This window comes from Fukomys damarensis, unplaced genomic scaffold (assembly GCF_012274545.1).
Source record: "Fukomys damarensis isolate Sample0158 unplaced genomic scaffold, DMR_v1.0_HiC HiC_scaffold_19, whole genome shotgun sequence".
Taxonomy (NCBI): domain Eukaryota; kingdom Metazoa; phylum Chordata; class Mammalia; order Rodentia; family Bathyergidae; genus Fukomys; species Fukomys damarensis.
In genome coordinates this window covers 41,920,868-41,933,596 of record NW_022900931.1, presented here as the reverse complement: position 1 = coordinate 41,933,596, position 12,729 = coordinate 41,920,868, and the positions used below count along the sequence as shown (strand labels likewise).

Genomic DNA, 12,729 nt, shown 5'->3' with positions numbered 1-12,729 from the left:
AAATATAAAGTCGGGGATTTAGCTCAGTGGTGCTGTCACCTGCCTCGCAAGCTCAAGGTCTGGGGTTTGATCCCCGGTAAAACAACCCTAGTAGTAATAATTGGTTATATTTCAGAACTATACATTTAAAAAGGCCTTAGGGATTTACTTTAGGAGAATAGTTGGTTTTTCCTTTCAGAGATAATAAAAATTCCCAAACCATATAATTAATAGTTTAAACCCTGTGTCACTTTTCTCTCTGCTGAGACAAAATACAAAACATACACAATTAGAAGGGGAAGGGGTTCATTGGGCTTACAGTTTGTAGAGGTTTCAGTTCTTACTTGGCTGGCTCCAAACCAGGGTTCACAGAGGAGAAACAACGTGGCATACACAAGGTAGCAAAGGCAACAAGGTTTAGTAGTGTCTTCCTGTCCCTTTTATCCAGATTACTGGGATTAGGGCAGTGCCGAACCAGTCACTCGTGTGAGGTTTAGTAATCAGATACCCTTAATTCCAGCATCATACACTCTAGATTCAGCCACCTCCAGAATAGCCCAACCTCATTCTCATGAGGCTTTGGGGAGACATCTAAACACAAGCCACAACAAACCCTATTTCCTATTTTTAAAAATTCTTTTAACTTTGAAATCAGTTTTTTTTCTTTTTGTTATCCTGAGGATTGAACCCAGGATCTTCACACTGAACTATGTCCCCAACCCTTTGAGTTTTAATATTTTTTATCTTGAGGCAGGATCTCACTAAGTTACTAAGTTGTTTAGGCTGAACTTGAACTTGTGTTCCTGCTACCTCAGTCTCCTGAGTAGCTGGGATTACAAGTGTGTGCCACTATTCCTGGATTTTCTCTCCTGCATTTTTGACATGAGGTTCCATCTGGTCATGGGTCCTTTCCTGGAGACATACTCCTTGCCTAGCTTCCCATTTATCTGTTTGGGGTATACTATCTTTGCACTTTTGTACCACAGCAAGCTGAAATTAAATTATCCTTAAAGAAGAATAAATGAGTGATTGAGATACTCATAGGTAACCTGGCTGGTGATAGTGATTTCTGGTCCCTCTAGCTCCATCTTACAGTAGCTGTAATCAAAATCAGGGAGTGTGGTAAGACAGGTAATACTGCTTTTAATTATAGACATTATAGACTTACTTATTGCCTTAACTTCTGAGTGCACATATTAATATGAGAAGGTGTTCAGTAAATGTTAGAATAGTTACTATTTCAAGTAATAGAGAAAGGAAACCAGAATTTCAAAGCCACTTTATAATGTAAAGGGAAAAGAAGCTTCCTTTCCTGTAGACTCCATTCCCACTGTTCTCCAAATAGGTAAAGATAGTAGTTAATTTTATTTGTTCAGTGAATATCTTTTTGAGAATCTGTTAAGTACTTTGTGTGAGCTAAAATAAACTTCTCTTCCTTTAAGTTACGGGTATTGGGCATTGTGTCTCCTCATTGACAAAGTGAGTAAGACAGTCTCTTAAGATACCAAAAGCGTGAACAAGATAGATACTGTTGTAGTCAATATTTGCAAGAGAAACAGATTTAATGCAGGACACAGAAATTTACACAATTAACTGACAGTATCCGCCCACAGAATCAAATGTAAAAGATTGCAAAAGATCTCTGTATGTACTAGAGATCTTAAGAATTCAGCCCAAGTCCTGGAGCCCACAGCAATGGGCCTGCAGGTCTGTATGAGAATCCTGTACCATCTGATGAGCTCCTAAAAGGGACTTCAGCACCCAGAACCCTGCCAACTCAGTTCAGCTGGGTGTTCCCCACTCAAGTTGACTGGCAACTAACCACCACACTGGAATTCATCCAAATTACCATGAACCTAAAAAGAGTCTTTTTAGTGCACTGAAAGACTTTACCAAAGTGAAAAGACAACCAACAGAATGGGAGAAAATATTCACAGACCGTTTATCTGATAAGTGATTATTTACAGTTGCTCCAAAATGGAAATAACCCAAGTGTTCGTCAGCCAATAGGTAAACAAATGTGGTATATTTAATTCTGTGGAGTATTTCTCAGCCATAAAAGGGGTGCTGGACATGATAAAACAGATGAGACTTGAAAGCGTTATGGTAGATGAAACAAGCTGGGAACAAAAGACCACGTATTGTGTGATTTTGTGTATAAATGGAATTTGCAGAAAACACAGATTAGTGGTTGCCAGTGTCTGGGAGGAGGAAATGATAAGGGGATCCTGGGTATATGGTTCTTTGGGATATGGCAAAAATATTTTGGAATTAGTAGTGATGGTTTTAAAACCCTGTGACCTATGAAAACCATTAAATTATGTAGTTAATGGTACAAAGTACTAAAAGCGGAGTAATGTTATATGAATTATTTCTCAAAAAAAGTACTATTAAGTATGCATAAGGTAGAATAGTAGGACAGAGGGAACGATCCATTTTTGTGGAGAGAATAGAAGGGCAATCTAGAATGGTTTTATAGGAAGAGATTTAGAGTTGCAGAGAGAAATTTTCAAAATAGACAAAGTAGCGAAGGGACTTTTAAAGAACAGCAGTTTCTTAAGGCTTAGGTATTTGAAATAAAGCGGCAATCTGAGGCATTTTAAGATTTTTTTTGTGACTGAAACCTGTATGCTTATGAAGGAGGTGAGAAACAAGAATATCCTATGCCAAGTAGTTTGCTTTTCTGCTGAGTTCTAAAAGTGAGGAAGCGAGTTTCGAGACAGTCTTCTCAGCACTTGCCTACCTCACCTCCCCCAGAACAACTGAAAATAAGTATGAATGACAATGCAGGCCACTCCAGAAAACAATACATTAGAAACTGAGAAGTTGCTAGTAGAGAAGGCGTACTGAGGGGCGAATGACATAAATAAGGGAAAAACTACCAAAGATGATGTCATAGTGAAGATCTTAATGATTCTTAAAAATTATTAGCAACAAGAAAAACTTAGCTGCAGAATACAACCGATAATCAGATTGACTGACCTCAGACTTCCTGTCAGTAGTACTAATTGCGAGCTGATGGTGCATACCAGCTTCAGAGTGTTGAAGGAATGCAGAGGTCTTGTAGGCAAACCTTGGAGATACTGCATGTTTGGTTCCAGACCCACACAGTGCAGTGAGTTTCACAGTAAACAAATCACAATGAATTTGCTTCCCAGTCCATGAAAAGCTGTGTTTACACTATGCTATAGCATATTAAATGTGCAGTTGTATATTGTCTAAAAATGTGTGTAACTTTCATTTAAGAAAGTTGTATTGCTAAAATTTCCTGTTGGTGCTCATCAGGGTGGTGGTTGAAGGATGAGGTAGCTGGGGAATTTCTTAAGATGACACATTTGCCACAGAAGTTCACTCTTGCTTTCATGAAAGATTTCTCTGTAGCATGAGATGTTATTTGATAACTATTTTACCCACAGTGTTACATTTTCATCATGTGACAAAATACTTGAGAAACATCAACCTAGAGGAGAAAAGGTTTATCTTGGATCTTGGTTTCATTCCAGTCATGACTCCATTGTTGGTTGGGCCTGTGATAAAGCAGCACATAATGGCAGAGAGCATGTGGCAGAGAGCAATACTACTCACCTCATGGCAGGCAGGAAGCTGAAAGAGAGATGATGAGACCAGGAACAAAATAGACCCTTCAAGGGCATACCTCCAATGGCCTGCCTTCAACTAAGTCCTCTTGCCAAAGTGTGTACCTTCTCCCACTAAGTTACGAGTCCATGAATGGGTTAATGCACTCGTAAGGTCAGAGACCTTGTCACCTCCCAAAGGCCCCTAACTCTGAATACTGTTGTATGTGACACCAGGCCTTCAACACAGTTGGGAGACAGTTAAGAAAAAAACTTAATACAGTAGAACTGTTTTGAAAATTGGAGTTAGTCCCCTCAAATCCTGCCACTGCTCTGTCAACTAAGTTGATATTCTCTAAGTCCTTTGTTGTCATTTGATCAATTTCTAACATCTTTGGTAGATTCTATCTCAGGAAACTGCTCTCTTCATAAGAAGTAACTCTTCATCTGTTAAAATTTTTATCATGAAATTGTAGCAATTCAGTCACACACTTAGGCTCCACTTTTAGTTCATTTGCTGTTCCCACCACATCGATTGTTTCCTCCCAGTTGTCCATGAGAGTTGAAATAGACTTCTCCCAGATTCCCATTAATATTGGTATTCTGACCACCTCCCACGAATCAGAAATGTTCTGAATGACAACTACAATAATCCTTTTCTGATGGCTTTCAGTTTGCTTTGCGCCAGTCCATCAAAGGAATAATTATCAGTAGTGTGTGTCATAGACTTGAAAGTCAAAATTATCCCCTGGTCCACGAGATAAAGAACAGATGTTATATTAGCAGGCATGAAAACAACATGACTTTTCTTATGCATGTCTGCCAGAGCTCTTGGTAAATGATCATTGGCTTCTGTTTCGCCATCAGCTGCATTATCTCCTAACACAGGAATCGGCGTCTTTTGAGCTCTGGAGCCTGATGTTGACTTCTCTCCAGCTATGAAAGTCCTAGGCAGCATCTTATCTATGACTGTTACCTGCATCAAAAATCTGTTTAGTGTAGCTAGATCTCCTGGATAAGGTTGAGTGGCTTTTTTTTCTATCAGTCCTTGACACTTTGCCTTACATTTTTATGTTGTGGAGAGACTGCTTCTTACCTGAAACTTCATGAACTAACCCCTGCTAGCTTCAGACTTTTCTTTTGCAGTTTCCTTATGTCAGCCTTCATAGAATTGAAGAGAATTTGGCCTTATTGTGGATTAGGCTTTGGTTTAAGGGAATGTTGTGGTTTGATCTATCCAGACTTTTAAAATATCCATATCAACAATAAGGCTCTTTTGTTTCCTTATCATTTATTCACTAGAGTACTATGTTTAATTTTGTTCAAAACTTTGCATCTCCAAAGCTTAACTGTTTTCAGCCTATCTTGGCTTTTGACATGCCTTCTTTTAATTATATCTAGCTTGTGCTCACTTCAGCACATACATTGATCACAGCTAGCTTTGGACTTAAATTGAGAGACTAGGCATGATGATACAAACCTGTAATTGCAGCACTCTGGGAGGCTGAGATAGTTCAAGCCCAGCCTGGGCAAGTTAGCAAGACCCTGTCTCAGAAATCTGGGGGGAGAAGTGAACTGAAGATGTGTGGTGAATGTTTACATTTTTTAAAATGCAGTAAAAGCATCTCCTGCCTCACAAGTTCAAGGTCCTGAGTTCGTTCCCTGGTACCAAACAAACGAACAAATAAATAAATACAGTAAAAGACACTGCCATTAATCTCCCTCAGAATCCTCCCCTTTGCTTTGAACACACCATCATTCTTGCCATTTTTCTGCAGCAGTTCTGGAAGCTCTCTTTCAGGAATGTGTTTATGCGATTCAATTTTAAAAATGCAGTGAATGCTGCTGTGCTACCAGCAAAAAGGCAAGCTTATAAAAACCTTACAGTGTGTCCATCCATCCACCTTACTCACTGGATCTAGCATTGTGTAACTTCTGGTTCCTCTCCGAAGTCAAAACTATAAAAGGTAAATACTGTTTTGAATTGATTCAGGCCATCACGGCAGCCACCACAGTGCAACTAAAAACATGAAAGATTTGCAGAAATGCTTCAGAAAGTGTGAAGAACAGTGGAAGAAGTGTGTGAGAAGCGGGAAGGTGCTGTATTGAGAGCCAGTAATGGCAGTGTGTCTTTCACTGTAATAAAATGTTTTGAAATGAATATGCTAATCATAACATCAGTACAAAGGCTCTGGCTCAATCCCCAGTGACAAAAAACTGTAGGGTTGTTTATTGGCCTCTTCAGGAGTAGAGAACCCTGAGAAGAGGAGGAAACTGCTGGTTGAGGAGCAGTCGGAACACACTTATTAAGTTGGCTAATAACGGCCCATGACTGCAGTCGTATTTGTAACAGATCCAAAGCCTATCACTTGTAAGTACTACAGGATGTTTTTCAATAAGAAAAACGAAGTTGAACGAAAAAGAAGTGCTATTTAGCAAATCGCTAAAACACACTGACTGAATCAAGACATTGGCAAGCTATGATCTCCTGTGAAGAGCTGGCTTGTCATCTTTTTTTGTAAAAAGTTTCACTAGAATAGAGCCCAAATTGAGTAATTACGATTTTATGTCTGTAAACCCTTACTGTGTGACCCTTTAAAGAAAAGATGCAGCTCCAAATAAGTGTTTTTTAAAATAACATTCTGAAACTAAAATCCTTGCCTTTGTGAAGGAGAGGTGTGGCAGATAAGAGCCTGAACCTGAAACTTCATCCTCTTGGGGGCTAACATAGTTCTGGGTTGGTGACACCTCCTTGAAATGGTCAGACAGCTACTGTGTCTTAAGGAACGTTTGCCCAATATAATTCTCCAAAATTCCCACCTATTAACATCAGGCAGGAAGCCCATTGATATACGAAGCCTAAGAGAAGGTGGAACATCCTGAGAGCAGCATCAGCAAATACCAGACTTGCTCGTCAAGGGTTGCAGATCCTGGAGCCATCAGATGTAGCATGCAGTGCTACATCTCGGCTCATTTGTGATGAGCAAGCAGTAACTAAAATGAGCAGGCATAATTAGGAGAACAAAAAAAAAATGTAGAAATAAAGTTAATTGTTTTTGAAATGAAAAAAATAATGAAAAATTGTATCTGAGAAGAAATTGCTGAATTGGAAAACAGTTCTGAAGAAATTTCTTAGAATGTAGCAGACAATGGAATGGAAAATGTCATGAGAAATAGGAAAAGATGAGGTCTAATGTCTAGCTGGAATTCCTGCAAAGGAGTGAATAGAATGGTTAAGCAGTATATAAATAATGGCTGAAAGTTTTAAAAAAAACTACAAATCGTCAAGATAAACCTACCCTAGAAATACTAAAAACTCTTGAGTGCCAAAATAAACCTGGAAAGCAGCCAGGGAAAGATACTGTGCAACAAAGAGGCCACACAGCCAACTTCTAGCTTAGGGCAGCCAAGAGACACTTGAAAGATTATTACTGTATTATCAAACTAAAATTTTGTACCCAGTAAAACTTTTTGAAAGAAATAAAGATACATGTTTATACATTCGAAAAGGAAATGAGTTTACCACCAATTAATCTGCAATAAAGGACTTCTGAAAGAAAATTACTCCAGGACAATCAGATGCAGGATATAGCAAGGATATAAAATGGCAAATGTATGTAAATTTTGACTGATGTTTGTATAATAAAAAGGTATATTGTTTAGTGGGGGTAAAAAAGGATGAAACATACTGAGTGTGTGTATCAGAAGAGTTAATTTAGTGTATTCTAAATTCATAAAATTGAGTTTAATAATATATTTACACTAGAGCCTAAATACACATGGAAAAATTTCAAGAGTTGTCAGGAGTCATTCTACATAATTTTGGGGAGAAATTATTTCATAATTATGAGTACACCTAGTCTTGCCTGTAGGCCAGCTATGACATGCTGAAACAACTCCATTTTTGCCTCTGGTCACAGCGGAGATCTCAGTGGTCCAATGATGCCGTGACACTCAAAGGAAATATTGCATTGGCTGAAGACATCCTGCTTCCTTGAGAACTGAGTAGTAAGAGAAAGGTTTCACCTTGGAACAAATTCCTTATCAGCTTAACTCATCCCACCTACTGTTGTAAGAACGTCTTTGGTCATCTTACCATCCTCATCAACATAAGCTCCTCATGGTCGTAGGGTTATTGCCACCCTCCCGAGGCACCTGATACTTCTTCCAATTATAAGATCCTTATCAATTTAGGATGACCACTGCCCTCTCAGTCATCTGGTAAAGAGCCCAGTAAATAGTGGCGAGCTTGAGTGCCTTAGTCTTTACTGCTTGGAGTGACATCGATCAGGCCCAGAGCCCAGCTTCTGCTCTAAATTTTGTTTCCTGTCTTTGTTCTTTAATTTGCCTTGTGCTCTTGTGGCTCACAGGAGACTTCAGGATTTCTGGTAACATCTTTCCCTGTTACCTTCAAAAGGTAACCATTAGAGAATAGGAGTAAATAATCCAACCAATAGAAAAAAGTTGATTAAGGGAATGTGTAATCAACAATAAAAAGCACATTCCTCACGTGTCAGGGGGAGACAAAGGCATATTATTGGAGGATAAAGGAAATAGCATAAAATGCAGTATATCAGTATTTACAGTAAATGTTTGCTAGATGAGGATTTTTACAATTCAGTTATATGTTGTAATATTTAAACCTGAGGCAGATTGACATGAAAAAGAGAAGATTTATATCTCCAATAAACCCATCATAATTATAGAAAAGAACAAATAATAAACCTATGAAAAAATAGGATGATAAACACCAATGAAATTTTTTAAAAAATAGGTTCAGCAGAGCCCAAGTCAGCTCTTTGGAAAGGTTATTAAAATAGATGTGAAAACAAACAAAAAGACAAAAAACATTAAGAATATAAAAGGCATCTTTATGCCATCAAGGGTCAAAGATAAAATAGTGCTATAAACATTGCATACCAATACATTTGAAAACTTAGATGAATCAGAAACAAATTGCTAGAGAAATGCAACTTACTAACAGTGCCTCAAAAAAAATTAGAGTTTATGTTTCCTGTAATAGAGAAATTGAAGCAATAATTTAAAATGTCAGGGCCATAGAATTTAACAGTTGAACTCTACTAACCTTGCAAGGATCAAATCATCCCAATGTGTAACTATTAATAATCCCACGTCCAAGTTGGGTTTATTCAGGTGAAAAAGATTGAATTAGCATTAGAAAGTTTAAAACTGTCATTCATCACAGTAATTGAAGAGAGAAAAGCATGTCATTACAATAAAGAATTTGACAAAATTCAACTCATATTCATGATTTTAAAAAATAACAATACTCTAAGCAAAGATAGAAACAGACTTGGAACTTCCTTAACCTGATAAAAGATATCTACAAAAATTCCATAGCAAGTGTTATTTTTAATGGAAGAACTTTAAAAACATTTCCTTTAAAATCAGGAACAAAACCAGAAAATGCCTTCTGTTGCTGATTCTACCCAACACTGTACTAGAGTTTCCAGCAAATACAACATGACAGAAAATAAAGCATATTTGGGAAGTAAAAATAAGATTACGTTACTCACAGATAGTTATCTACGTAGAAGTTCAAAAGAACCTATAATTTTATCTCTAAGATACAGCTGAGCTAAAAGATAAGTATATCAAATACACTCCTATACAGCAGCTATAAATACATAGAAAACATTAAAATATGGCATTTATAATGAGTATGAAAGACATGAATAAATTGGATCAAAACATATGAGACCCATATGCAAACTATTACACAATTACAGTGAAAAACAATAAAGATGGAAATAGAGATCCCTACATTTATAGGCCTACTATTAGGTCTCATTTCTTCCCGTATTGATCTATGGGTGCAACGCAGTTCCAGTCAATATGTCAGCCTTATTTTTGTGAGACTTCACATACTAATTCCAGGGTAAGTAAAGGTGAAGAAAAGCCAGGGGAGAACAATGTGGTAAGGGGAAGGGACTTTCTTCACCAGATCTTCAAGTTCTGAGAGATGTAGACCGACTAACGGAAGAGTCAAAAGACCCATCCCAGTAAGCACATGGAACCATGGTGTGTGACAGAAACGCCATTTAAAGCAATAAGCCTGTTCAGAAACTTCAGGAACAATCAGTAAACGTATAAAGGGGAAAAAATTGATGTTGGTCCCCTGACCCACCTCATTTACAAAGATTGATTCCCTTTTGTTTAAATTTTCAAATGTGGAAAGAAAATGTATAATGGTATCTTGTAATTTTCCAGTCGTGGGGTTTTTTAGACATATAATAGTACCAAAAGATTTCATTGTAAAAGAAACTTGATTTGTGTGACTGTATTAAAGAAATTCTGTCCACTAAAAATAAAACAAGGCTACAGTGAGTGTTCAAAAGACAAGTTACCAACTGGAAATTACAAGCACAAAATTCAGTAGTTATTGATCCTGGGGAGTAAGAACAAGAAAGCAGAGGGAAATGTAAGTCGAATACTACATTTAAAGAGAAAGAAATTTTAATAGAGACTAGTGATTTGGGCAATAACAATCTTTTTTTCCTCTCAAGTTATGGTATGTTCAAGACACTGTCTTCTAGTTGGTCTGGAAAGGGCTCATGTTAATGGTTACCTGAGATTTTTCTTCCATTTTGGAAAATAAAGGTGGAAGGGTTCCATGTGCTTTACCAGTTAACTGGATGACTCTGGCAGTTGTTGAACTTAAATTTCATGTCATTATTTGGCTTTTTGGAAGAAAAAAACCTAAAACTTTTGATGTAGCCCCAGTTGGATGCTGCCTTGGGACTTTATTCACTGGCCGTATCACAGGTGGAGGAATCTAAAAGGTCCGCTTCACCGTTTAAGAAGACGGACGAGGACAAATGAATTTGGTTTCCCAGGAGCTGAGGCAAATCTGCCAGCAGAGTCCAAGGTGAGTCTCCCATCTGTACTAGAGCTTGCTAGAAACAGCAAGCATTACCTATCTGCTGCTGTCACACCGTGGTGTTAAACACAGCTGATTTACTGTGGAGCAGGTCACAGAGGAGGGTGGTGAGCTCTTGAGCCTCTAACTAGTAACGTTAGACCCTTGACTATCACAGCGTGCCATCAGTGCCCTTTGGGAACAATCCAAATTTCCCGGGCGGGCCGAGGTGCTGCTGAGTATGACCTGAACTTGGAGACTAGAACACTCACTCCATTTCCCCGGAAGTGTGTGTAAATAAAACAGGCCCACCCTTCTGCCCAACTCCACCAGCCCTTTCCCTCCCACCCCGCTCAGGACACAAGTTCATCTGTGCCTCTCCTGGGGCACTTCACCTTTCCGTCATGTTATAATACAGCATGTGTATATTTTCTCTTCAACTTGAGAACAACAACAAAAATTCTTTAAAGAAATAGCATCATACTACGATTTGGGAGAGGTACTATGTTTATGTGTTTAAAATTCAAATGCTGTAAGGGTATACAGTAATCCATAGGCCACTGTTAACATATACTCAATTCCTTCCCCCTCAACCAGTGTGGCCTCTTTCTTGGGTATGAATCTTACCAATCATGCATTCAGCCATCTTTCAGAAAACAAATTGTCATGCAGGAGAGAAAAATAACTTTCCTTCTACCCATCTTAGATTTATGGTTACCTAGTGACAATGACCACAACAAAATTAACAAAAGAAAACATACAAATTCTAAGTTCCACATGATAAAAAAAATACTCAAAAGTTCAACGAGTTTTTTTATTGCAGACTCAATGAAGAAATATGATAGGGCAAAAAGGGGGTTTGATCTAATGGTAATAAACCGGATGAAACTTAGGTTTGTTATTTAGATTCTCTCTGACCGCCCTGGTCTGTGGCAGTAAGGACGTTCATCTCTTCCACGTGTCAGGAAACACTGCTCACATGGTGGTCTTACGAACTTCGAGAAAAGGTCAGAAAATTCTTTGTAAGTTTTTATGACCTTCAGGGGAAAAGGGGGCAAGTTCAGAAAAGCATTCCTGTTTCTGCCATTTCCTGTTTCCTTCACTTAAAATAATTCAGTATGCCTAGGTGCTGTAGTTTGAATGAGTAGGTCCTGAACCCCATCCGTAGCATGTTAGATATACATTGTTCTGAACCTCGGTTTCTGTTCACTTGATGTATCTGGGAGATCCTTAGCTTTGTTTATGTACTCATTCTTTTTAACAGGTGCATATATTTATGTACATGCATTACAGCGTTGTATGGATGAACATCCTTAGACATACATGATAAACAGGAGGGCATTGTTTTGGACTAAACCTCTAACTTGAGCACCAGCAGAACAAGCTAAAATCAAAACAGAGCTATGCTAAAGTTCAGCTGAAACTGATACAAAGCTCGTTGACCTCTACAGAAGCCAGGGTTAGAGAACCAAATCTCCCGAACAGGCCCACTGTACCCCAGGTGGTAGTGCGTTGCCCTCCCCGCATTAATCCTCACACAAAAAAAAACCTGAAATAACCTGATATTAACAAGTCAATTCTATTCCTATTGTTTTGTCTCCCTGTGCCCTTTTACAAAGAAAGTGACTTTAAGGCAAACAATCGCTTTTTGGTTTTTTGTTTTCTGCAGCCTTTCTCTGTCCATAGAACAAAATGTAGCATAGATAGTGTAAAATAGGAATAAAAAGGCCCAAAGGGGGAGGGCAAGCGGGAGGGGGAGGGGAAAGGAATAAATAGGAGAAAAGGAAAGAGCAGAAACAAAGTCTTTGTGAATAGGGCGGGGTGGAAGGGAGGGCAGCGGAATGGGGAAAAAATAAGAACCAAGATATGTAAAGGTACAAATTCCCAAAAACGAATGTCATATTGTATACCTAAAATGTACCAATAAACAATGAATTTAAAAAGACCAAAAGCTTTACTCTGCCTTATGGAGGGAAGTGTGTATTGCATGATTCTAGAATTGCAGATAAAGCCACTTTGGATAGTTAAACTCAGCTGTCCTCCAACATACGTCACTCTGAGCATGTTAGAGGACACGAGTGTATAACTTAGCAAATGCAGTTTTCCTGGTGTGATGGGTGAAAGTGGTACTACAATAAGCTATTACTTGTAATTTATCTTCAGTGGGGTAAGAATATCTCATATGCTTAGGAGTAATTTACATTTCTTTTTAACTGTTTCCTATCCTTTGTTCAGTATACTACAGAGGTGGGGTTTTAAAAAATATTGATTCATAGAAGCCCTTTATGATATACA

The 12,729-nt window shown here is 38.2% G+C and overlaps 1 long non-coding RNA gene across 2 annotated transcripts in view; it reads right to left on the bottom strand.

The window, feature by feature from the left end:
• Window positions 1–9,238: 9,238 nt before the first annotated feature.
• LOC104868967 overlaps window positions 9,239–12,729 on the bottom strand; it is a 7,794-nt gene continuing 4,303 nt past the window's right edge. For both annotated transcript variants that reach the window (XR_004517974.1, XR_004517972.1), the window contains exon 3: window positions 9,239–11,429. This is a non-coding gene — a long non-coding RNA (uncharacterized LOC104868967). The remainder of the gene's footprint in view (window positions 11,430–12,729) is intronic.